At 36.2% G+C, this 24,559-nt stretch overlaps 1 protein-coding gene across 1 annotated transcript in view; it reads left to right on the plus strand.

The window, feature by feature from the left end:
- LOC131146134 (serine/threonine protein phosphatase 2A 55 kDa regulatory subunit B beta isoform-like) overlaps nt 1-24,559 on the plus strand; it is a 53,925-nt gene that overhangs the window by 18,798 nt on the left and 10,568 nt on the right. The window lies entirely within an intron of this gene.

Below are 24,559 nucleotides of genomic sequence, written 5' to 3' on the forward strand. Positions count from 1 at the left end.
AAAGCCAATACTTGAATGAGACAAGAAACCACATTCTATTGGTAGCACTATAGAGTTGACTTGAGAATTGGCATCAATGAGCACATTGGGAATGACAAACTCTACAATAGGAATGTTTGAAGGACTTTGGATGTCTTCAAACACATTCATTTCCTTCCTTGTATTATCTTCTTTGTCTTGGTTCATTGGTAGAACTGCTTTCGAAGTTCTGAAACTGCAGAACTGCTTTTCGTTTTTTTTTTTTCTTTTTAATACTGAAATTTCGGAATAGAAACTAAGAGATGAGAGTAACAGAGAAGGAGAGATTAATGGAGATAATGGAAGAAGAAGAAGAAAAACAAGAAGAATACCAGAGAACAAGAAGAGAGGAAAGAAGAAACAGCAGCAGAGAGGGAGGTAGAATTTACAGGATAGTGGAAGAGAAAAAAAGAAGAAGAGAAGGAGAAGAAGCAGCAGCAGAGAGGGAGGCAGAGGTTACAGAACAAAGGAGAAGGAAAGAAGAAGAAGAGAAACAGACAAGAAGAAGAGGGCAAACTGCTGCTGGGCAGTAGGGAATTATGGACAGAACAGGAGATCAGAAGCAGATAAGAAAGAAGAAGAGGAAGAGAAGAGGAGAAGAGTGAGGGAGACTGGGTGGACTGAAATGGAAGAATAGAGATCGTGTTTGGGCTCTAGTACCAAATGTTACAGGGTCAGCATCAAGGTTCTGCAGCCATGGAGAAATTAGAAAAAATAGAAAAGAGGAAGGAAAGTGAAGGGAGGAGAGAGGAGATACCGGGGGGGAACTCACATTCACTCCAATTCAAACTCATCAACAACTGCCTGCATCATGGCTTTCACACACTATTTATAAGAAAGCCTCTTTACATAAAGAACACATAAAACCCGTAAAACTACATTATGTTACAAACATACCCCTACTTTACACAAATATTGCAAACAACCCCCAATTACACATAATCCTATACTAATTAATACTAAACACACAATAAACTACTAACTTAACCCCACAATTCCTTAACCCTACTCTTCATAATTATTCTCCAGCAAGGATCTTCCTTAGGCCTTGCTTCTTGTCCTACATCATCATGCAAGAAGACATTCTTCCCATCTAACTGATGTAGAGGCCAATGACAAGTCACAAAACAATCAGGGTTGACTTTCTTAGTGTAAACCTAGCAACAACCAACCACAAACTTGTCAAGAGGAAGAGATACCAAGTCCCAAGTGCCTTTGCCTTGTAAAGCATTCATCTCTTCAACCATTGCATTCCTCCACCCAAAGTGGGTAAGGCTTCCGAAACAGATTTAGGAAGGTTAGTAGATGATAAAGTATTAACAAAACAATAATAGGAGGGTGATAAGTACTCATAACAAACATAGTTGGAAATGGAATATTGAGTACATGAGTACATGTGCGTTCACCTTTCTGAACAACAATGGGAGGATCAACCTCATGGGAAATAAACCAAAGGCGTGGTAGTAGAAGCTATAGGGGACTCTCTTCCTTGGAGCCACCATTGTGAATACATTGCAAATTAGGACTATGAAGACGATGAGAAGGACTTGAACTACATAGAGACTCAGATGGTTGGTTGGGCAAGGACAACAAAGTGGAATGTGGAAGATTAGGTGGAGGAAGACACTCATTGAGCTCGAAAGCATTCAGGGACTGGGTGTAGTGAAGCATGGAGTACAGAATTTTACACTAAGAACAAAGGATGGCATCCTGTTGATCAGATAGGAAGCAGTAAGTGCAACATCACTTCAAAACACTTTAGGTACATGCATTTGATAAAGTAAGGTGCGAGTAATTTCAAGGATATATCTATTTTTTCTCTCTGCAACCCCACCTTTTTTAGGAGTGTGGGCATAGGATGATTGATGGAGAATGCCAAACTGCAGTAAGTGCAACATCAATTCAAAGAATCAAAACACTCTAGGTACATGCATTTGATAAAGTAATATGTGAGTGATTTCAAGGATATGTCTATTTTTCCTATATGCAACCCCACTTTTTTGAGGAGTGTGGGCACGGGATGATTGATGGAGAGTACCAAACTGAGTCATATAAGTAGTGAATTGTGTACTAAAATACTCTTTAGCATTATCACTTCGAAGTATTCGAACTGCCAAACTAAATTAAGTCTTTATTTCAAAACAAAAGGCACAAAATATATGAAATAACTTGGAACAATCTTTTATTAAATATAGCCAAGACATTCTTGAATAAATTATCACTTGGAAGTATTTGAATTGCCAAACCAAATTAAGTCTTTATTTCAGAATAAGAGGCACAAAATATATGAAATAACTTGGAACGGTCTTTTATTAAATATAGCCAAGTCATTCTTGAATAACCATCCTTACAAGTACCAGAAACCCAACTTGGACACAACTGTACTGGGACCCTAAACATCATAATAAACTAACATGAAAGGGCTTGCAGCTTGTTTATTGACTCGGGAAGCGAAAGGGACACATTGGTACTTGCCGAACTGACAGGACTCACAATAAAGACTAGACACAAAACTCAAATGAGGAACAAGGCATTTCAACTTTTCTAGTGAAGGATGACCAAGACGACAATGAATTTGGAGAGGTGTGGCAGCAGTAGTGCAGGCGGTAAAAGGAGATAGCGGCTCAAAGTGATGAAGTTCACTAGCTTCACGCCCTCCTCCAATCGTCTTCCTCATCTTCAAACCTAATAACCATAGAATCAAGGAAGTATTTCACTAAACAATTCATGGATTTAGTAATCTTGCTAACAGACACAAGATTGAAAGGAAATTTGGGAATATACAAAACTGAAGGAAGAGAAATATTAGAAGTGGGATTTATAGTTCCAATTCCCTTGATAGTAGTGGTGGATCCATTAGCAAGAGTAACACAAGGTAAATTTGCAGGATATTGAAGAGTGGAAAAGAAGCTAGGTGTACCTATGTATGATCAGTGGTAGCGGAGTCTATAGCCCAAGAACTAGGACTAGTAGTACTAGATGAAAGACATATTGTGGGATTATCTGTTTGGGCAAGAGATGCAATGGGAAAAGAAGCTTGTTGTGACGCATGATACTACTGGAACCTGGAATACTCTTCCTATAACATGGATGCAGTAAGTTGCCCCCCGCTCGGCTTCAAAGGTGTGGAGTTAGTGGTGGCTGCATTGGTTGCCCCCAAAGGTGTGAAGTCGGTGGTGGCTGCATTGACAACACGTGAAGGTCTACCATGGAGATCCCAACATTGCTCAATAGTATGAATTATCCCATCCACAATGAGTGCACTTGCAAGGAGTGCCTCTACCTCCTCCATCTCTACCACTATGACATCTCGAACCACCTTGATAACTTTTGTAGTTGTTTGGTAGAGAACTAGAATTACCCTGCGTAGTAAAGGTTGTCCTATTAAAGCGAGAAGCAAGAGTAGGAGAATGCGTGCTAAAGGAAGCATGAAAGACACGGGAATAAACATCGGCAACTTGACACTATTAAGCATTTGGGATCGGACTGCCTCAAACTCGGGTCTCAAGCTCGCTAGAACTTGAAGGATCATTGTCTACTCCCTCTACTTCTACATCTTATGAATGTCGGCAGTTATAGTTTGCATGACGTTAAGCTCCTAATGAATACGCTTCATCTCTCCTTAATAGTCTGCAATGCTCTAATGTTACTAGAGTATAGAAGCTTGGTGTCACGGACCCCCAAGTTAAACTCAATTAAGGGGCCGCGCGACACTCATCGATGCATTCCCTCAATAAAGTCAGCCAACAACTATACATTGAAACCTGTAGTCATGAGCACCAGAGAGGTTTTGAAAGCCATTTGTAATCATGAAATATTAGTTCCAACAATATTGAATCATGAAGGCAACTGACATTCATACTCAATGATAAGTGAAATTATTTGTTCTATTCAATCAATAAGACAACCGCACAGGCCATTGTCCAAATAATTCAACATCTAGTATAAAAATCCCTAGCATATATAGGGACGTCATCTCTCCTCCACATTTAACCCATATCACACTGTCAACCCCTAACACTCCCCCACTCACTCTTTATTGGCGTCCTCGTCAATGTGCTGTAAGAAGTCTTCCCACTATTGCTATTGTAAACCTTCATCATTGACTACTTTTCTACAAGGCTATACTCTACATATTTAGTCTCTACTCTGTACAACTCATCCACTATGTGAGGGAACTATGACTACCAACTAGCAAAGAGCTAAAAAGGTATATGATTCATCCATTGTGTGAGCTAACTGCAACTACTGACTGGTAAAGAGCTGGAAAGGGGTATGACTCATCCACACTGTGTGAGGTAACTACGACTACTGACTTGCAAAGAGCTAAAAAGGTATATGACTCATCCACTGTTTGGGGTAACTACAACTATTGACTGGTAAAGAACTGAAAAGGGATGCGACTCATCCACATTGTGTGAGGTAACTACGACTATTGACTTGCAAAGAGCTAAAAAGGTATACAACTCATCCACTCTAGTTGGTTGTCTTTTGGATATTGAAATAAACTGAATCTCTTATCATACTATCGTTCAAGTCATCAGAGGCTTCCAAGTCCTTCTCGAGAATAACTGGCCAGAGCATGCAACGTTCACCTTACCTACCCTTTAGCACTTGACGTGGCACCTTGCCTACTCTCTTGGGTGCTTGGCGTGAACCATTACCTTTTCACCACCATGTTGACTTACTAGAGCGTGTAACGTTCACCCTACCTACCCTTTAGCACTTCGCATGACACCATGCCTACTTTCCTGGGTGCTTGGCGTGAACCATTACCCTCTCGTTGTAGTCCTACTGGAAGTACTCTGCCCACTTAAGGATCAAATTGTCATGGATTCTTTTACATTCTTTGTATGCACAAGCATAAGCACTAATCTCAATTAACTCCCGTAGGGAGGCCTCAAAACTCTATTGGCTCTACCCCTTGGGATTGTGGATGGCATCATGCCCTCGATGTGTTTCATCCAATTCAAGGCTTCCAACAGCTCAATACTCTCTGGTAGACCTCAAGCTCTATTGGTCTGTTTCTTGTAGGGAGGCCCGAAGCTCTATTGGCTCCACCTCTTGGGATTATGGATGGAATCACGCCTTCGATGTGTTTTAGCCTACTCAAGGCTTCCAATAGCTCAATACTCTCTAGTAGACCTCAAGCTCTATTGGTTTGCTTCCCGTAGGGAGGCCTTAAGTTCTATTGGCTCTACCCCTTGGGATTATGGATGGCATCACGCCTTCAATGTGTTTCAGCCTATTCTCAAGGCTTCCAACTGCTCAATCCTCCTCTCGAAGACCTCAAGCTCTGTTGGTCTTTCTCCCCGCATAAGATGGAAGAGGTGGCATCATGCCCTCGATGCATTTCAGCCTATTCTTAAGTCTTTCAACTACTCCATACTAGGGATTTTTATACATGGAGTGAATTATTCAAGTCCCACAATTCTATTTTCAAAATCAATTACACTATAGAGGTTCTCCCTTAGTGTTTTCTCTTTGGCGGCCTCAAACTCTATCGGCATTCCTTTCTCATTTGTCATCCCTTGCCTCACATGCTTCAACATTGTCTGTCTTTGCAAAATTTTTAAGTTCTCATTTTACAACTCATGGTGCTCAGAATCATTGTGCTTTGATAGCAACTGTCACGGACCCCCAAGTTAAACTCAATTAAGGGGCCGCGCGACATTCATCGAGGCACTCCCTCGATAGAGTCAGCCAACAACTATACATTCAAACCCGCAATCATGAGCACTAGAGAGGTTTTGAAAGCCATTCGTAATCATGAAATATTAGTTCCAACAATATTGAATCATGAAGGTAAGCGACATTCATACTCAGTGATAAGTGGAACTATTTGTTTTATTCAATCAATAAGACAACCACACAAGTCATCATCCAAATAATTCGACATCTAGTCTAAAAATCCTTGGCAAATATAGGTGACACCATCTCTCCTCCACATTTAACCTAGATCACACTGTCAACCCCTAACACTTGGTATAATCCCAAATCTCCTTACACGTATCTAAATACATACACATTTGTGCAATCTATGGCTCCATCGAATTCGACAAAAGGGAAACAATTAAGGCATCTTCTTGAATCCTCACTTCTTTTCTCTTCTCATTAAGAAGGATTAGATTGGAGCAAGTGGTCAGATTTTCCTAATATTGCTAAATAAACCCAAACAACTTTAGACTATTGAACATAATTCTTTCCATCCAACTTTTGAGTCGTTACCTGTGGCATTGATGTGGGAAACATATTTTTGGGATTCATAGACTCCATCCCAACACTCAAAACTTGCAACCACACCAATGTCAAACAAGAAGAACAATCAAAACTAATTAGGACAATCACAAACTACGTGAAGCACCGACACAACCACGGACGAGGTAAGCGACTCACCGACTAATATAGCACTACGACAGCCTCACAACTTGACTTACAGACACTGGCATTGCTCCAAGAAACTTACAAAGAAGCCTTTACAAACACCGATAGAAATAACAGATTATCATGAGTGCATGGTCGATAAAGGTTGGATTTTTTAGCAAAAAACATGCTCAACAGCTTGATAATAATGTTTAGAGAAGGAACCAGAACATGGAAGAGGAAATTAAAAAAAAAGAAAAAAGAAATAGGTGGCCAGAAACTCTCTCATGCGCCGACGCGTTGGGTCAGCTCTCTTGGCAATTGGCCAGCACGTGGCAGTGCTTGGGGCCTTTTTTGGCGATGCGGTTTTGTGGGGGTAGGCTTCAGAGGGTTTTGTTTTTGGCTATATGGTTGGTTTTGTGCAATAATGAAGGGTGGAGGTGGATTTGAGAAAGGTAGCGTTGGGAATGTGTTTTCAGGTGACGACCGAGTATAACAGGGTTTAGGTTGGATAACGCTTTGATGTGACTTTGATTAAAATGAATGACCTAACTTGAAGATAGGTGTCTCCCTCTAATTATAATACAAACTAAATACATTCTAATGACAATAATACCCTTATTAACTCTCACTAATTAACAATAACAAATGTTAACAAGAACAATAATGATAACAATAACTAGAATAACAAGAAGAAGAAGAAGGGTTAGACTTTCCTTATGGAGCAATTAGGTGTAAGGAAAGTCTTACTCTTCTTCTTCTTCTTCTTCTTCTTCTTCTTCTTCTTATTCTAGTTATTGTTATCATTATTGTTCTTGTCAAGAGGAAAGATTTAGCACCATCATCCCTTTTGTTAATAAGTGGATGCTTTTTGTCATAACTTGCATTGGAGGAGAGCTAGAGGAAAAAGACATGCCTTGAATGATGAAATGTGTATAACAAACACTGACCTTTAATAATCCTAGCAGTGGAATGTGGATAAAGCTCTTGTTGTTAAGATTTTAGCCTTCCAGGGAAAACCAATAAACATCAGTAGAAGAAGGCAACATTGATCCAGTAAGTGGCTTGAACTAATGACTTCTACCACACCAAGGTGGCACTCTACCGCTGAGTTATATCCCTCCCCTGCACCTTGGAATGCTAATAGGAGTCAAATTGTTCCTTCTTAACTTTAGTTGGTTTAGAATTCATTAACAGCGTGTTAGTGTTGACATCACTATTTTAGCTTCCATCTTTTCCTAAGTCAAAATTATCTAGAGGTAATTATTCAAAAGGGTGATATGGCGGGATTTTGTTGGATTTTTGCATGAGGGTTGTTTGATGGATGACTATTTAGTATCTGAAGATAGAAGTGATGTGTAGTTATTTCCAAGAATCAAGCCAAAGAATGCTGAGTGTCTTCAAGTTACTAGAAGTTATGAAAGGTGCCACATGTAAAGCACAAAGGAGTGCACTTGTCCAAGGATTCAAGGGGTAGCTATTTTCAGTCTTGTGCAGGCTGCAAGATGCATGCTAAAAGACATATATTAGTAATAAAGAATACAAATATGTAACCTTTTGTTATCCTTCAATGGTAACATATTTAGGCCCTAGAGTCCTAGTAGGATAGATGTTAAGATTCCCAAATCAATTAAGATTTCTAATTAATGTGTAATGATTCTTAAATCAATTGGAATTTCTAATTAATGTGTTATGAATCCCAAATCAATTGGGATTCTATTTAATGTTATGATTCCCAAATCAATTGTGATTTTTGTTTAATGTGTTAGCATTCCCATATTAATTGGGATATTTTACATTCCTAGTAGGAGTAGGGTTCCTTACCCTGTATATATATATATATATAACACTATAGGGCTTTTTCATTCACGTAATACATAATTCATTTGCCTTTGGATAATTTGCAAGCATATCTCCTTGAAGTGATCGACCATATTTTTCCTTTATATTTTCTGTCCTTTCAATTTCCCCAATTTCTCTATGATATAACCCTAGGGTCTTATCATTTGGTATCAAAACCGGCGTTTGTATGGATGTTGTTAACTTGCTGACGAAAGCAAGATCTTGGAATTATTGATCTTCAATCATACGCAATGGTCTAAGAAAATTCAGCAGAATCTTAGATGGAAGCTAGGCTCTGAACTTAGAAATATTTTTAAGTCTCAATTTGAAGAGATCCATGCATCGCTCTCTAAAGTACTCATTACGTCTTCCTATAAAGAGAGAGAAGATGATGCCTCTACGTTAGCTAATCATAAGGAGCACCTGTACATGCGCGAATTAGGTTGCCAAGAGAGCGTGATCATGGTCCTTCATAAATGAAGGTGGAATTTCCTTTTTGGGACTGTGATGACCCTACTGGTTGGGTTTTTAGGGCTGAAAAATACTTTTGCTTTCACCGCACTCTAGAAACATCTAAAGTTGAGATTGCTGCTATTAGTCTAGATGGTGATGCTATTCAATGGTATGACTAGTTTGAAGCTCGTAATGGGATGCCTTCATGGGCAGAATTTGCACTGAATTACTTGTCCAGTTTGGGCGCACTAGATATGAGAATATTGATGTAGAGCTTGCCAAAATATGCTAAACTAGCATTGTCTTGGAGTACGAAACACGATTTGAGCTGCAGCTGTCAAATAGGACTAAAGATTGAAATGAAAGACAAATCACTGGTACTTTAATTGAAGGTCTCCTACTTGACATTTTTGCGTGAGGTCAAAGTGCATAGGCCACGGACTATGATCGCTGCAATTTCCTTTGCACTATTAGAAGAAGAGAAGTTGGGAGAAGAAGAACGTCACTCCAATAAGACCATTAACAAGAAAAATGTCAATAGCACTATCATACCACCTACTCCTCGCAGTCCTCTTGCCAAATGATCGACTCAGGAGAAACTTAAAGAGCGAACAGCAAAGGGCTTGTGCTAGTATTGTGATGAGAAGTGGCATAGACTATTGCACAAAGGGACAACTCTTGATGATTGAACCAGTGGAGGAGCCAGAAGAGGTTGAGGATGAATGTGTTGATTCAAATCAGGAAGGTATGAAATCTAGTGATATTATTGAATCTATCACTTCTCTGGTTCATGCTTTAACTGGGTATGCTAATCCTCAAATCATGAAAATTAATGGCTTCCTAAAACGCCAATGTGTTAATATCTTAGTTGATACAGGTAGCACTAATAATTTCATGGACACTAAAATTGCTAAATTGTAGCCTATCTTGTGGAGCAATGTGAAAAGTTTGATTTGAAGGTTGCAAATGGAAGGACCTTGACATGTTAGAGCACGTGTTTGAAAGTTAAACTTACCATGCAGAATCATGGATTGTATGTTGATTTCTTTTTGCTGCCACTAGAAAATGATGAAGTGGTATTGGGTATTAAATGGTTAAGGACTTTAGGTGATATAACTTGGAATTTGTCTAAACTAGTTATGAAGTTTGTTGTAATTGGCCAAAGAGTGACTGTCAAAGGCAAACATTGTGGTAATGTCACTACAGTTTCAATTCATTGTATTGAGAAGCTCCTTAAAGAGTGGCGTCATGGCTGCTTGGTACAATTTCGAGCATCAAAGGAGTTGCAACATCAATCTAGCCAGGATGAAGGGCTAGAATATTTACTTTAGAAAAGCCACAAGAATTTCCACCTTAGCGAATACATGATCACCGCATTCAATTATTGCCAAGTAGTGTCCCTACTAACATCCGTCCTTATTGCTATACTTATTTTTAGACAGCAGAAATAAAAAAGATAGTGAAAGAAATGTTAGATGCTGGCATAATCCAATCAAGTGTCAAGTCATATTCTTCTCATCTTATTTGTGAAAAGGAGGATGGCTCTTAGTGGATATGTGTTGAATATCGAGCACGGGACAATAACACTGTGAAGGATAAATATCCTATCCCTATCGTGGATGAGTTATTTGATGAATTGGGTGGTGCCCAGCAGTTCACCAAACTTGGCTTGGGATCAAGCTATCACCAGATTTGGGTACATGAGGGTGACATTCAGAAGACCGCATTTAGAACTCACAATGGCCATTACAAGTTCTTGGTTGTTTCTTTTTGGTTAACCATTGCGCATTCAACATTCCAAAGTCTTATGAATGACATTTTCCAACCTTATCTACGTAAGTTCGTTCTTATATTTTTTGATGATATCTTGATATATAACTCATCTCTTGAAGACCATTTATGTCATTTTCGAATTGTACTCACCACTCTTTGTGAGCATCATTTGTTTGTCAAGAAATCTAAATCAGCTTTGCTCAACTGCATGTGGAGTACCTTGGGCATATTGTTTCCTAAGAAGCTGTTTCAATTGATCCTTCTAAAATACAAGCAATGACAGTTGCCATTCCACAAACAATCAAAATGCTGCAAGGATTTTTGGGTTGACTGTTTATCATAAGTTTGTCAAGGATATGGAAATATTAGCGCTTCACTAATTGCTCTATTTCTAAAAAAGGATGCATTCAAATGGAACGAGGAAGTTCAACAAGCCTTTGTCAAGCTTAAGCACACAATGTCCACCACACCAGTTCTTGCCTTGCCAGATTTCAACAAGGTGTTCATCATTGAGTCTGATGCATCTGGAGTTGGCATTGGTTTTAATGCAAGATGGATGTCCCATTGCTTTTAATAGTAAGGCTCTTTCTCCATCCCACATCAGCATGTCTGTGTGTGGCAAAGAGACGCTAGCCATTGTGCATGCAATTACAAAGTGGAGACTGTATTTAATTGGCAGACATTTCTAAATTTGAATTTATCACAAAAGCCTGAAGTATTTTTTGGAGCAACGAATTTCTTCCATGGAACAGCAGAAGTGAGTCACTAAGTTGTTGGTCTATAACTATGAGATTATTTACAATGAAGGGGTTGAGAATGTGGGGTAGATGCGCCCTCATGACTTGAACAAGTTGAATTTGTAGCCATTTCTATACCTGCATGTACTACTCTTGAACAAATCAGGAAGGAATGGTGGCAAAATTTGGAGACTAGAGTTATTGTCCAAAAGCTACTATAAGAGTTAACTTAAGTCCTTCCTTACGCTTGGGACTCTTTGGGGATGATTTTATTCATGCTTAGCCTACAAGCAAACCATATTGCAAGAATTACACGCATCATTGTTTGCAGGTCGCTCTGGCTTTCTTAGAACCTCCAAGCACCTCTTAGGAATTTTACTAGAAGAGAATAAGGGTGAAATCAAAAAGTTTGAGGCAGAATGTGATGTTTATCAACGATAGAAAGGAGTGAACTTTATGGTGATCCATCAATATAGGGAAGTCAATAGTGCGGCTGATTTTCTCGCTAGAAAAGGAAAAATGGGAAACAATGTCAACTACGAAGAACAACATCTTTTACCACGTTCTCTGAAAGGTATCCTTTGAATGGATAGGTTGGGTCTCACTTCTTTTCCTCATTAGTTCAACCTCTCGATTTTTGTTTGGTAGGTTTAAATTTTTTTGATTTTTTGATTTTATTTTATTTTATTATTTTTGTTTTTGATAGGCCTGTTTAGATTTGTTTCTTATTTAGCTTTGTTTGAATTTGTAGTCCTGTTTTGGTTGATTGTCGGTGTTGTTTTTGGGAGGCCTTTAATTTTTTAATCTTTAATCTCCCAATGCTTGTCTTGTAACCATGGTATTCCTCCGCCAAAAGTGAGGGCATATCAATAAATAAATGGAGGTGCTGCCCTCCTTTAAAAAATAAAAAAATAAAAAAGAAAAGGAAAAAGAAAAGGCTTTTTACGACCTCTTCCTATTCTAGAACAAGCTTGGATTGATATTTCCATGGATTTCATTAAGGTACTACCATCTTCTCTTGGTAAATCTACTATTTTTGTTGTTGTGGCCATCTCACAAAGTATGCTCATTTTTTGTGTTTTAACTCACTTTTATATTGCTGCAAGTGTTGCTTTGTACTTTTGTTGAGAACATTGTCAAGTTGCATGGAATTCCTCAGTCTATTGTCAATGATCGTGACAAAGTCTTTGCCAACAACATTTCGAAAGACAAATGAATTTGAGCACTGCATATCATCCACAATTAGATTGACAAACTGAAGTTGTTAATAGGTGCTTGGAGACTTATCTTTGTTGCTTTGCTAGCAACAAACCGAAGGATTGGGCGTGATTGTTACCATGGTCCGAATGGGGGTACAATACTTCTCCTGTTCTTGCTAGGTATTTAGCTAGATCATCTAGAATCGACAAAGTTGACAAGGAGTTACATGATCAAGATGGAGTGCTTTAGCTCCTTAAGGAAAATCTTGTTGCAGCTCAAGCTCGTATGAAACAGCAAGCTGGTAAGCACCATAGCGAAAGGGAATTCTTAGTGGGAGATTGGATATTTCTCAGGCTACAACCCTGTAGATAGATATTTGTGATTGTTCATTCTTCAATGTGTTGTCTCCTCGTATCTATGGGCCTTATAAGATCTTGGAATGTATAGGCCCTGTTAAGGTACATCCAATTTTTCATCTCTTGCCTCAAAAAGAAGTTAAGGAGCAAGTTATCGTGCAATGCCGCTTGCCTTATATTGTACCTACTAGTGAAGTTCAAGTGCAGCCACAAGCAATTTTGGATCACCGAGTGGTCAAATGTAGAAGTTGAGACATCACAAAAGTTTTAGTTCACTCATCTCACTTACTAGTTAAAGATTCAACTTGGGAATTTTATCAATCCTTGGGGGAGAGATTCCCAAAGTTTATTGCTGCTCAGCCTTGAGGACAAGGTTGATTGAAGGAGGTGGGAATGTTAGGATTCCCAAATCAATTGGGATTTCTAATTAATTTGTGATGATTCTCAAATCAATTGGGATTTTTGTTTAATGTGTCAGGATTTCCAAATCAGGATCGAGTCCATTAAGGACTTGGATTGGGATATTTTAGATTGCTAATTGGAGTAGGATTCCCTACCCTATATATATATACATAACTCTATGGGGCTTTCTCATTCAAGCAATAACTTGAGCCATAGCCTTTGCATATTTTGGAGGCAGAGCCCCTTGAAGTGATCGACCCTATTTTCCCTACCTATTTTCCATCCTTTCAATTTCCCCAAATTTCTTTATGATAAAACCCTAGGGTCTTATCAATAGATGTCACTGATATATTGCACAGCTATGTGGCAGTTATCTAGAGATACTTCCAACCAAATTATTGGTTTCCATGTGTCCAAGATGTTATGAAGTGGTTACTGCCATTTGTAAACCTATAAAGTATGGGGATTGATGTACTGAGACTCTGCAAAATCACCAGATTCCAATGACACTCATTATTTTCTTGTTCACCTACTAATTTTACTTAGTTGCGTCATGTGGGATAATTTTATACTAGATCCAGCTTTTCCAGATGTGGAGGTTAATCTATCTACATCATGCTTTTCCCAAACCCTTGACATAGCATGAGAGCCTTGTGAACTGGCTGTTGTTTGTATCCAGCAGCCAGTATGTCTCTGGATAATTCCTTAAAATCGTTTGCGAGGAGGTCATATTATAAGCTGGATGATCAGATCCAATCTGAATGCTTAGGCTACAATCTGCACATTACAATTTGGATATCTAAATCCTAGCATGCCCAGCAGAATTTCAACTTTGAAACTTTTATGGTGAACAGTAAGGACTGCAAAGTGATTTATTTGGGCATGGATAATCTCATATTACAAACCATGAAAAGAAAAGGATACTTTCCGTTTTCAACTAGTGACCCATGTGTGGTTGCTGTCCTTTTTTTTGATAGCAAAAGAAATTTATTAAGAAAGAGAGAAGAGAGAATTACAGCCTAGAACAAGAGATCCTCAAACCAGGAAGAAATGAAAAACGAAAACTAAATAAAATAAAATAAATAAATAAAGGGAAAAAAAAACAGAATAGTATTTTGTCCATTTTGTCATAGCTGATGAATAGTATGTGGAGGTCAGGCTCTTAATTCCTTCCATTGCCTTCATAATTATCTGTTTTGTATGTCTCGAAATGTCAATTGCTAATAGATTGGGGTTTTCAATAGTACCAAAATTTTGTTTGGAAGGAGGAAGGATGATAAGACTTGGCCTGGCTGCTAGAGGCAAGTATAAGATTTGTAAAGACCTAAATTTGATGGACTTCCTAATCATGTCACTAAATTTCTGTGACTCCAATATGTAGCACCCCATTTCTTTATACAAGGCAAACATATGATTTGCTTCTAATCGTGAAGCTATTATTGACAAATGAGGAAAATGATAAAAAATTGAGACCTTATGTGCAAAATTTGAGTCAGTGAAGTTAATTATGCATTAAAAAATCTCTAGGACTAGATGTAATTCCAATTGAAATAAAGGAGATGTTAAAAATTGTTATTTTTGTCATGGAATTGAACTTGTGAGTCATTGAAACTTTGGGAAAAGGTGATTGAACAAAGATTGAGATTAGAGAGTTGGGTTTAAGGAAATTAGTTTGGTTTTATACCTAGGAGATCAACTATAATATATATATATATATATATATATAGAATTATGGTTTCTTTTTTTCTTTTTTTATCTAGAGAAAATGTATCAATTTTTTTATATATAATAAAAGAAGATTTCATTAATAGATAAAGAATGTACTAGAGGGAGAATGAGGCCTAAGACAAATTTGGACAAGCTAGAAATAGATAAATACATCCAAGAGGTGTGTTCCTCCAATCTCTTTAAAACTCTTGAAAACTTGCCTCTTTAAAAAATCCATAACCAACACACCATTTGGAGGCCAAGTACTAAACATTTTTCCCAAACCTACATCCAATTTAATTTTCTTCTAGAAAATATCCAGGCATTAAGTTCCATCCATATTCCTGCATAAAACTGCAAAAAAAAAAAAAATGCCGCACTGATATAAAGCTTCCCTATCCTTCCTTCTACCAAAGCCTATGAAAGATATATCTAACAAGTCTTCCTCTAAAGTAGGACATACCCAAGTCTCTCCCATAATACAAAAGCATATTCAAAATCCTCCAAGCAAATTCACATTGCATAAGAAGATGAGAAGTCGTCTCAAAGTTCTTGTAACAAAGCACACATACATAGGGAGAGAGAGCCTTCAAAGGTCTCCTAATTTGCAGCTAGTTATTAGTATTTATCTTATTAAGCACAACCGACCGAATGGAAGCCTTTATTTTAAGGACTGCTCAAGTCACCAACAAAGAAAGAAATGGCTTTATTTTGCTCAAAGCTTAAAGGAAATAAATGAGGGAAAGAAGTGGGAAAACGGTGCATTTCCCAGCCGATGGTCTTTCCAAAAGCATATATGAGAACCCCCACTCCCTACCTCAAGTTTAGTCTAAGGGGTGAAATAAGGATATATTAGAGAAATGAACCTCCACGGGCTCCCTAAAAAAATATATTGAATTAACATTGGTATCCTACCTGTTCTCATCCATCCCAAATCTACTTCTTATAACTTTATGCCAAAGGGATGTTTCTTCTAGAGGGAATTGCCATAGCCATTTAGCTAAAAGAGAGACGTTTTCATACACTAGCTTACCAAGACTTGTTAGATTACCACTTTACCTAAAAGTTTGAGCTAGTAGGTTGTGGGCCAACAATGTATATCCAACTTTAACACTCCTCCGCACTATTTGAGACGTGAAGCTAATTCTCTTAACGTGCTAATAGTTGGAGGACCATGTGTGTGGCCGAGACCAATAAGAATCATCTAGGCTGCAGATGGATCCGAATAGGGTCAAGACGTAGGAGGTAGGATTGGTTTAGAGGCATGTGGAATGCAATCTTAGGCACTTAAGGCGCCAGTGATAAAGCCCACTTGAGTAACTGTTGGGGAATTGGCCTTACTCCCATAAGGGAGACGGTTTCCGTTCAAGGGGGAGCAGTTGGAACTCACAAGTGAGGGGGAGATTTTTGAGAATTCCACTTGTGAGGTTATCCCACAATGAAAAATAAATAACAGAAAAATGGAACACCAGATTTTACATGGTTCGGTCCAACCTAAACTACATCCACAGAGTGCACACAACTTCACTATACATAGGGAGAATAATACAAGGAGGAGGAGGCTATTGCCTTCAACTCAACTCTCTCTTTATCTCACAACGCTCTCTGTTCTGCCTCCACACTCATGCATGCAGCACTTGCACTACAACACACAACATCTTGCACATACACAAACATCTCATTTATAGCCATGGATGGGTGGTGCAAGTCAACCAAGGTGGGCAATGTAGGTGAAGGTGGCTGCTAGTTTCCGCCTACTGTAGCTCAAAATTCAGCATAAGCAGCTAGTCGGTGCGGCTACCGACGACTCCACTAGCTGCAATCTCAATAATCTCCCACTTGGAGACGGGGACAACATCTCAACCAGTGTATAGGCAAATGATGTGCTCATATCTGTCTTCAAGCATGAAGACCAACCGAAGTTGAGCACAACTTCAACTTCTCAGTAGTCACCACTTTCCTGTTTGCTGGATTCCTGCGGACTAATCTGATGGTTGTCAACTTCACAACTAGTGCAAAGATGTCGGTGTAGTCAATCCCTTCCTTCTACTTAAAGCCTTTGACTACCAACCGAGGCTTGTACCTTTTGGAGCCTTCCTGCTTCTCTTTGATCCTGTACACCCACTTGTTGTGAAGAGTCTTCTTACTTTTAGGCAACCCAGCTAGTTCCCACGTTTTGTTGGAGGTTAAGGACTTCATTTCGTCCTTCATCGCAAGCTCTCACTTGCTCGTATCTGTCACCTGAAATGCTTCATCATAGCATTTGAGCTCTCCTCCATCTGTAAGAAGTGAGTAATCTATATACCTTTTATATGGTACATGGGGACAAGAAGATCTCCTAAGCTCTGGAGCTGGAGTAGGAGGTGGTGGTGCGACGATCTGCTCCACTGGTTCCTCCGCCTGAGGATTCTCGGCATTCTGCTATTGCGTACCGACACCTTCTAGGACATCATCCATATCTACCTAGGTTGATATTCTTTGAACTGGTTTAGTTGGTCTTCTAGCTTGAGGACAGGAGGACGAGTTGCAAGGATGAGGGATTGTTCATTTGGAGGATTGCGATTAATATTGGTGATTGAACTAGTCTCCAAGTGGGAGATTTGTTGGGCTTGGTGGAGCCTAGTTGCATTCGATCTGAATGATGACCCGACTTTTCTTGAATGAGAGATTTCTATCCTAAGGCTTAGTCCATGAGCACTGCGGCTTGGGTTGTTCGTGGGAGTGCCCTTGGGAAAATTTTTTGGGCCCGTTTTGTAGCCCATTCGGAACCCTGTGCGCAGCATATAAAACAATTGTTTTTTGGGCGATTAGGTTAAGACGTCACACTTCGCGAGAGAACGAGAGAAAGAGAGAGAGTATACCGCCGCACTCTATATTTTCTTACTGATAATAGTGAAATCCCTGCAGCTCCGTGGACGTAAGCAAAATTTTCGAACCACGTAAATACTGTCTTGTGTGTGTGATTGATTTTTCTTTGGCGTGTATTCTTTCTCTATTTTGTTTCTCACAAGTTTCGGGAATTTTTTGTTAATTCCCAACACGCACGTGCAGCCCGATAGCACGTGGAGAGATAAACACATAGTAAATAACACCCATGATAGGTAACACAATAACTTAAACCCCACACAATAAAAGTGGGCAACCAGACTAGAACCTAGGACCTCCTGGTAACTAGGTCATATACCATGTTAAATTACCACTTCACCTAAAGTTTAAGCTATTAGGTTGTAGGCCAACAATGTATATCAAGTTTTAACACCAACTACCCTCCTTTTTATACCTACAAACCTCATCCCAGTAGATGGTCCCAATGACTCCCCCCCCCCCCCCCCCTCCTCCCCAAAAAAAACCAAACCACAAAAAACTCTTATAACCTTCTCAAGCTTGCTAGCAGTCCCCACCTGAATCTTAAAAATTATAGGAAGTATAATGGTATGCTAGCAAGACAAGCTTGGATCAAAGTTATTCTACTCCCAAGAGAGAAGAGGGCTCCCTCCAACCACCCTATCTCTTCGTCACTCTTTTTACTACCGGATTCCAAAAATTTGTGGTTCTAGGGTTACCCCCCAAAGGGACTCCTAAGTAGTCAAAGGCCAATCCAGAATACCACACCCAACTTAAGTAGCCCACTCCCTAACATGCTGGACTGGCACATTCAAAGCCACTAAATTACTCATCCTAATATTAATTTTAAGCCCGGACACCCTCTTGAATATGGAGAATATCCAAGATTCTCTCGAAATAAAACTGATCATCTATAAAGGAAATGGTGTCATCATCACACTGGAGATGAGAAACAACCACTCCCTCTTTCCCCACTTCTAATCCTCTAACCAACCACCTCTCCACTATCCTACTCAAAACATCTGCTACAATGACAAACAAAAAAAGGGGATAGAGGGTCTCCTTGTTTAATTCCCCTCAAGGCACTAAACCAAGATTTAGGCTCACCATTCATAATCATCGAAAACACACATTAGACAAGCAACCCTTAATCCAATGAGGCTAATGCTCACCAAAACATTTTCTCACTAAGACTATATCCAAGAAACTCCAACTCACTCTATCGTAGGCTTTCTCAAAATCTAGTTTAAAAATGAAATCCCTTTTCTTATTCCTATGAATATCCTATCCTAGGGAATTCTGTGGTGGATTCTAAAAAAAGAGTATATAATTGGTATGTAGATGTTATTAAAGATATGTGTGATAAGGTAATGACTAGTATTAGGACTATGGTTGTAGAGTCTAAGGAATTTGATGAAGGATCACCTTCATTTTATTTATTATTTTCTTATTTTTCCCTCTGTCTTTTTTTCCCCCCTTCCTTCATTCCTTAAGTCCCATAGGTTTGATCCTATAGAATTTGACCCATTTTCTCATTGAGCGAAGGGTATGAAATAAATTAGGTTGATTTTTTGTTCAAAAGTACCAAGTGAAATCTTAGGTTTTTTCTCTTCCTCATTTGATATAGCTATTTGTGCAAGTATTTTACGATTAGGAAGTAATTGGTTCATGTACAGATCATGTATTAATCTACTATAACTATAGGATACTCCATTCTCGCAAATTATTGCATTTATCTGAGTGATCCACAAATGACGAAAATTTCTCTTTTTCCTATCTCTATCGTGATAAGCTCATACCAAAGCTCTTATTCTATTGAGTAGTAGTTTGAGTAAGCCTTGAATGAGCCCTCCAAAAGCTTGATGCAAATAAATGATTAAGGCTGCCATATGTCATGCTTACTTTCAATATATATTTAGGACAATATGCATGTATTACCTTTTGTTTTTTTTTTTGGTCTTATTTTCTATTATGTTGAGTTATTTTGTGAATAAGCATTTTAGTTAATTGCAGGTTTAGATACTTGAGCATTTTTATGTTTGAGACAAGTATCATTTTGAATTCTAGAACTGGTTTCTCTTTCCTCTCTCTCATTCGCTTTTCTCTCTCTCTATCTCTCTCTCTCTCTCTTCATTATTTCTCTTTCTTTTTGCCCATTCCAACTATCCTACTCCTATTTGCTATCACAATTGGTGTACATCAAAGTTTTGCTTTGAATTGTTATCGTTTTGCTTTAGCTGGATGTACAAGGAATAGTCTCTATAGGGTTCCTTGGTGTTTGTTATTTGCTGAAGATATCCTCTTCATTGATGAAACTAAAGGTGGAGTCTTGGTTAAATTTGGGATATCAAGGGGGCTCAAAATGAAATCTGGCTCCAATTTCTTTTTCACAGTATTTTGATATCCCAGAAATCCCCAAAATTTTTGTTGGAACTCCTGAAATTTTGCGCACACCACCCAAAAACAATAACAGCAAACCAAGGGAAGCCCCACTAGGTGGAATCAGATGCATGAGTTCTCTTCCAATTTACACAATCGTGGGCAATTTCCTTTGACAATTTGAGGGCTATTACCTTACCATCTCATTCCAATTTATTTTAGGAATACCCTATCCCTTCTACTGTCACTAATAGGCATTAGCTTACTCTTCCTTATTCGTGCACTATTTGGCCAACATTGCCACCGTCTAAACCATCTTAGCTACCCATCCCTCATCTTATCTTTAGGTGCCATGCATAACTTACCACAAATATGTTCATTCCTTAATTTATCTTTTAACATTATACCATTCATCCGTCTTAGCATTCTCATTTCAAAAAATTTTACGTTTTGGATATGTTATTTCTTAGTTGCTCAACGTTTTGATCCATATAGCATCCGCTATCCTATGAATCTTTCCTTTTAATTCTAAGTTATTCTACAATCACACAACATGCCCAAAACATTTCTCTACTTTACCTACCCTTCTTTAACTCATTCTATTACATTGTCAATTTCTCCTTTAGCTTGGATAATAGATCCAAGGTATCGAAATCTGATGATGTTGTTAATTTCTTGGCCATCAAGTTTAATCTTTTCTCCAATATTCCTCCTACCACGGCTAAAAATACATTTCATATATTTTGTTTTATTTCTTCTTATCCTAAAACCTCTTGATTCAAAAGCTTCTCTCTATAGTTCTTACTTAGATTCCCTAGTTTCATCAATAAAAACAATATCATCTCCATGGAACCTCATCTTGAATACTCCAATTAGGTTTATTCATTACTAAAGCAAAAAGAGAAGGGCTCAAAGCAAATCTTTGATGTACACTTATTGTGATTGGAAATTTCTTAAGACTCTCCACTTGTAGTCCTAATGCTAATTATTGAAGTATCATACATATCCTTAATGACATCGATATAGGTATTGTATACTCCTTTTTTTTCTAGAATCTGCCATTGAAATTCTCTAGATGCCTTATCATAGGTTTTCTCAAGTCAATAAAAACGATGTGCAACCCCTCTTAGTTTCCTTAAACTTTTCTATTAATCTTCTTAAAAGATACATAATTTGTTGAACACTTAGGGATCGTTTGTAATCATTTATACGGAAGTGCTTTTTAAAAAAAGTGTTGAATTTAATAACTGTTGAACTGGAAAAGTGTTGAAAATTATAAGCGGTGTTTGATTGCATTTAAAATAAGTGATATTTGGATACTTACTTTTATTATAGGGGTACTATATGATTATTTTTTAAATGTATTTTAGATTACAAACATTAATATTTTAATTTAAGAAATTTTCATATGTAATTATTTATAATTAAAATGTAAATATTTTATATTAAAAAATAATATAAGATTATTATTTTTAATTAATAATACTCTTGTTATTAATGTATATTTATACCATATGACTATCATATTAAATTATGTTAGAAATAATATTATTAATTGAATTTTAAATTTTAATTAATTTAATGTTAATTTAAACGAATAAATAGTTCTCGTTCAATCTAGAATTGAATTGTAATAATGAATATGTATTTTTAAATATATTTTTAATAAAAATATTAATATTTTTATAATTAAAAATTTAAATGATAATTATATTAATCTTCTAATTAAAATTTAAATTGTTTCTATTAATTAAAATAATATAATAATATTATTTATTAATTAACAATAATCTTATTATTAATCTGTATTTGTAACATATTATTATCACATTAATTTATGTTAAACTTGTATTCATAACTAAATTAAAATTTTTAGTTTATTTAATATTAATTTAATTAACTAAATAAAATAATATATGATTAATTTTAATTAACAATTTAATTAGTAATTATGTTAACTATTTATTTTTAATTAACATTTAAATATTTTTATGAAGTTAAAAATAATTAATATTATTTTTTTTATTAGCAATAGTCTTATTCTTAATTTATATTTATATCATACAATTATCATATTAGTTTATGTTAAAATAATATTATTAATTAAATTAGTACTTTTTGGTTTTTCTTCTTCATTCCGGAATTAAATTATGTTTCATTAATAATTAATATATTATAATACATGATAAAATAATATATGATTATCTTCTAATGTATTTTTTAAATTATAAAATAGCCACTAAATTTTCTTATATTTACAAAATTGACCCCGCCTATGAACAGTGCCACTTATAAGTGGCCAAAAAACTATCTTAGATTGCATTTCAAAATTCACTTAAATAGTTTTCAAAATAGTGGTTCTAGAAAAGCACTTTTTACAGTAAGTGTTCATCCTAGACATAAATATCCCAAGCATAAAATAAAACTTCGTTTATAACCTTAATCATTGTTCAATTACCATTTTCTATGGTTCCATTGTATGACTAATAATTTTAATTTCACGATAGTTATTATAATTTTGGATATTTCCTTTATTTTTGTATATAGGTATTAAAAGTGCTTTTCATTCACTTATCTCACATTTTCTTAGCTCTTATAATTTTGTTAAATAAATTAGTTAACCAAATAATTCCATTATCACCTAGGCATTTCCAAACTTCGACTGGGATATCATCCAGTCATATAACTTTTCCATATTTTTACTCTTTTTTTTGGTGAACTTAAATCCATGAACTTTATTTGTTTTAATAAATTGCAAAATTTAGCCTTTTCTTCATTTATCAATTCTAAATTTAAGCCTTCTAAGTTTATTTTTGATCTTCGAGAAGGTGCAATTTTTGGGGTTTCTAAATTTGTCTCTAAATTATTCAAAATCATTTATTCTAATATTTCTCAGTACTTCATTCTCAATTTCCATAATTCATTTTAAATTTCAAATATTTGTTTAAATCAAAATCGAAATCTAAACTTCCATAAGTTGAGACTCAAGAAAGTTAAAATCGAAATCTTAGTCCTTGGTTGGAGTAGGATCTAAGTTGGAATTAGGGAGAGAACCTTTAGACTCTAGAGATTTAAAAATCAGCAAAAATAAAGCAAAATACATGAGAATGTAATTTTGGTTGTTTTAGGATGAATATCAAAGAAAATATTAAACTTGATGGTTTATAAATTCTTAGTGCTAGTAGGTTCTAATACTTTGAATCTATTATGCTAGTTGAAGTAGAAATAAAAAAAGTTTTAATTCGTAGAATTAAAGTCAGGTAAAATAGAAGTACGTCGAACTTGTTGTATGATTATAGAATGTCATTAAAATTAGGGTAAAATCCAACAACACCCCTTGAGTAATCTGAAATGACACTTTACCCCCTGTGTTTTCAAAAACTACCAAAGAATCCCTTAAGAATTCATTTTATTGGCGAAATGAACCTTCCATTAGTTGATCGTCAGTCAACCTTTAAGTATATGTGGAAAAAAAAAATGAACTTTAGTCATAATAAAATGATATTTTCAAATGGCACGATTTTATTAAATTAAATTGAAAAAATTGGTCAGCATAATATCTTCAAAACTAATTAAGCGACTCGAACACCTAACTGGTTCTTAACTGGTCTATCCAGTATAATCACATTGGATCAACCAACTGGCATTAGCATACCAAAAAAAAAAATTCTATTATTATTTCAAAATTCTTGAAAAATATATGAAAAGATAAAAATTACTAGTAAATTATAAAAAATACGTAATAATTATAGTGTTACAAAATATTTGTTAGATGTAATTTTTTGTAAAAAAGTAATGACTAAACACGTCATATAAGCAAATAAAATATAGTTCAATATTTTTAAATTCAAAGTAACTTATCAAACATAGTGTTAAAAAAAGATCAATTAAAAATTTTTAATTCATTTTTTATAAATTCAAATGTAAAATTGGATGTATGTTCTTAATTGTGTAAAGTATGAATGTTAAGTGAATAATTCACTGACCTTTTCTAAATTTATTCAAATTTTTATGTTATTAAATATAATATTCAACCAGGCCTAGAAAGCAAGCCACAATTCGACCAATCATATGATCTGGGCTGACTTCTTTGAACTATGTTTTACTTGTTAAAGATATGTTCAGTCATTTATTTTCATAAAATGTATATAGCAAATATTTTGTAACAATATAATTATTTAAGTAATTTTCAATTTAATTATTTAAGTTTTTTTTTTGAATGGTTCGTATTATTTATTGTTTTTTCATAATTTAATTATGTTGTCATGTTTATGTCAACCGATTGACCTGGTCTAGTCGTTGGGTGTTCGATTCACCTATAAGTTTAATTTTCAAAACATATTACAATCAATTAACTAACTTTTACAACTTAATTTGCTAAATTAATATAGTTTTCTTAATTTATCTTATCAAAATTGAATGAAAGGGTAAAATTATCATTTTATTAAGAATAAAATTTATTTATTTTTATACGAAACTTGACGG

Source organism: Malania oleifera, chromosome 13, assembly GCF_029873635.1.
Source record: "Malania oleifera isolate guangnan ecotype guangnan chromosome 13, ASM2987363v1, whole genome shotgun sequence".
Lineage (NCBI taxonomy): Eukaryota > Viridiplantae > Streptophyta > Magnoliopsida > Santalales > Ximeniaceae > Malania > Malania oleifera.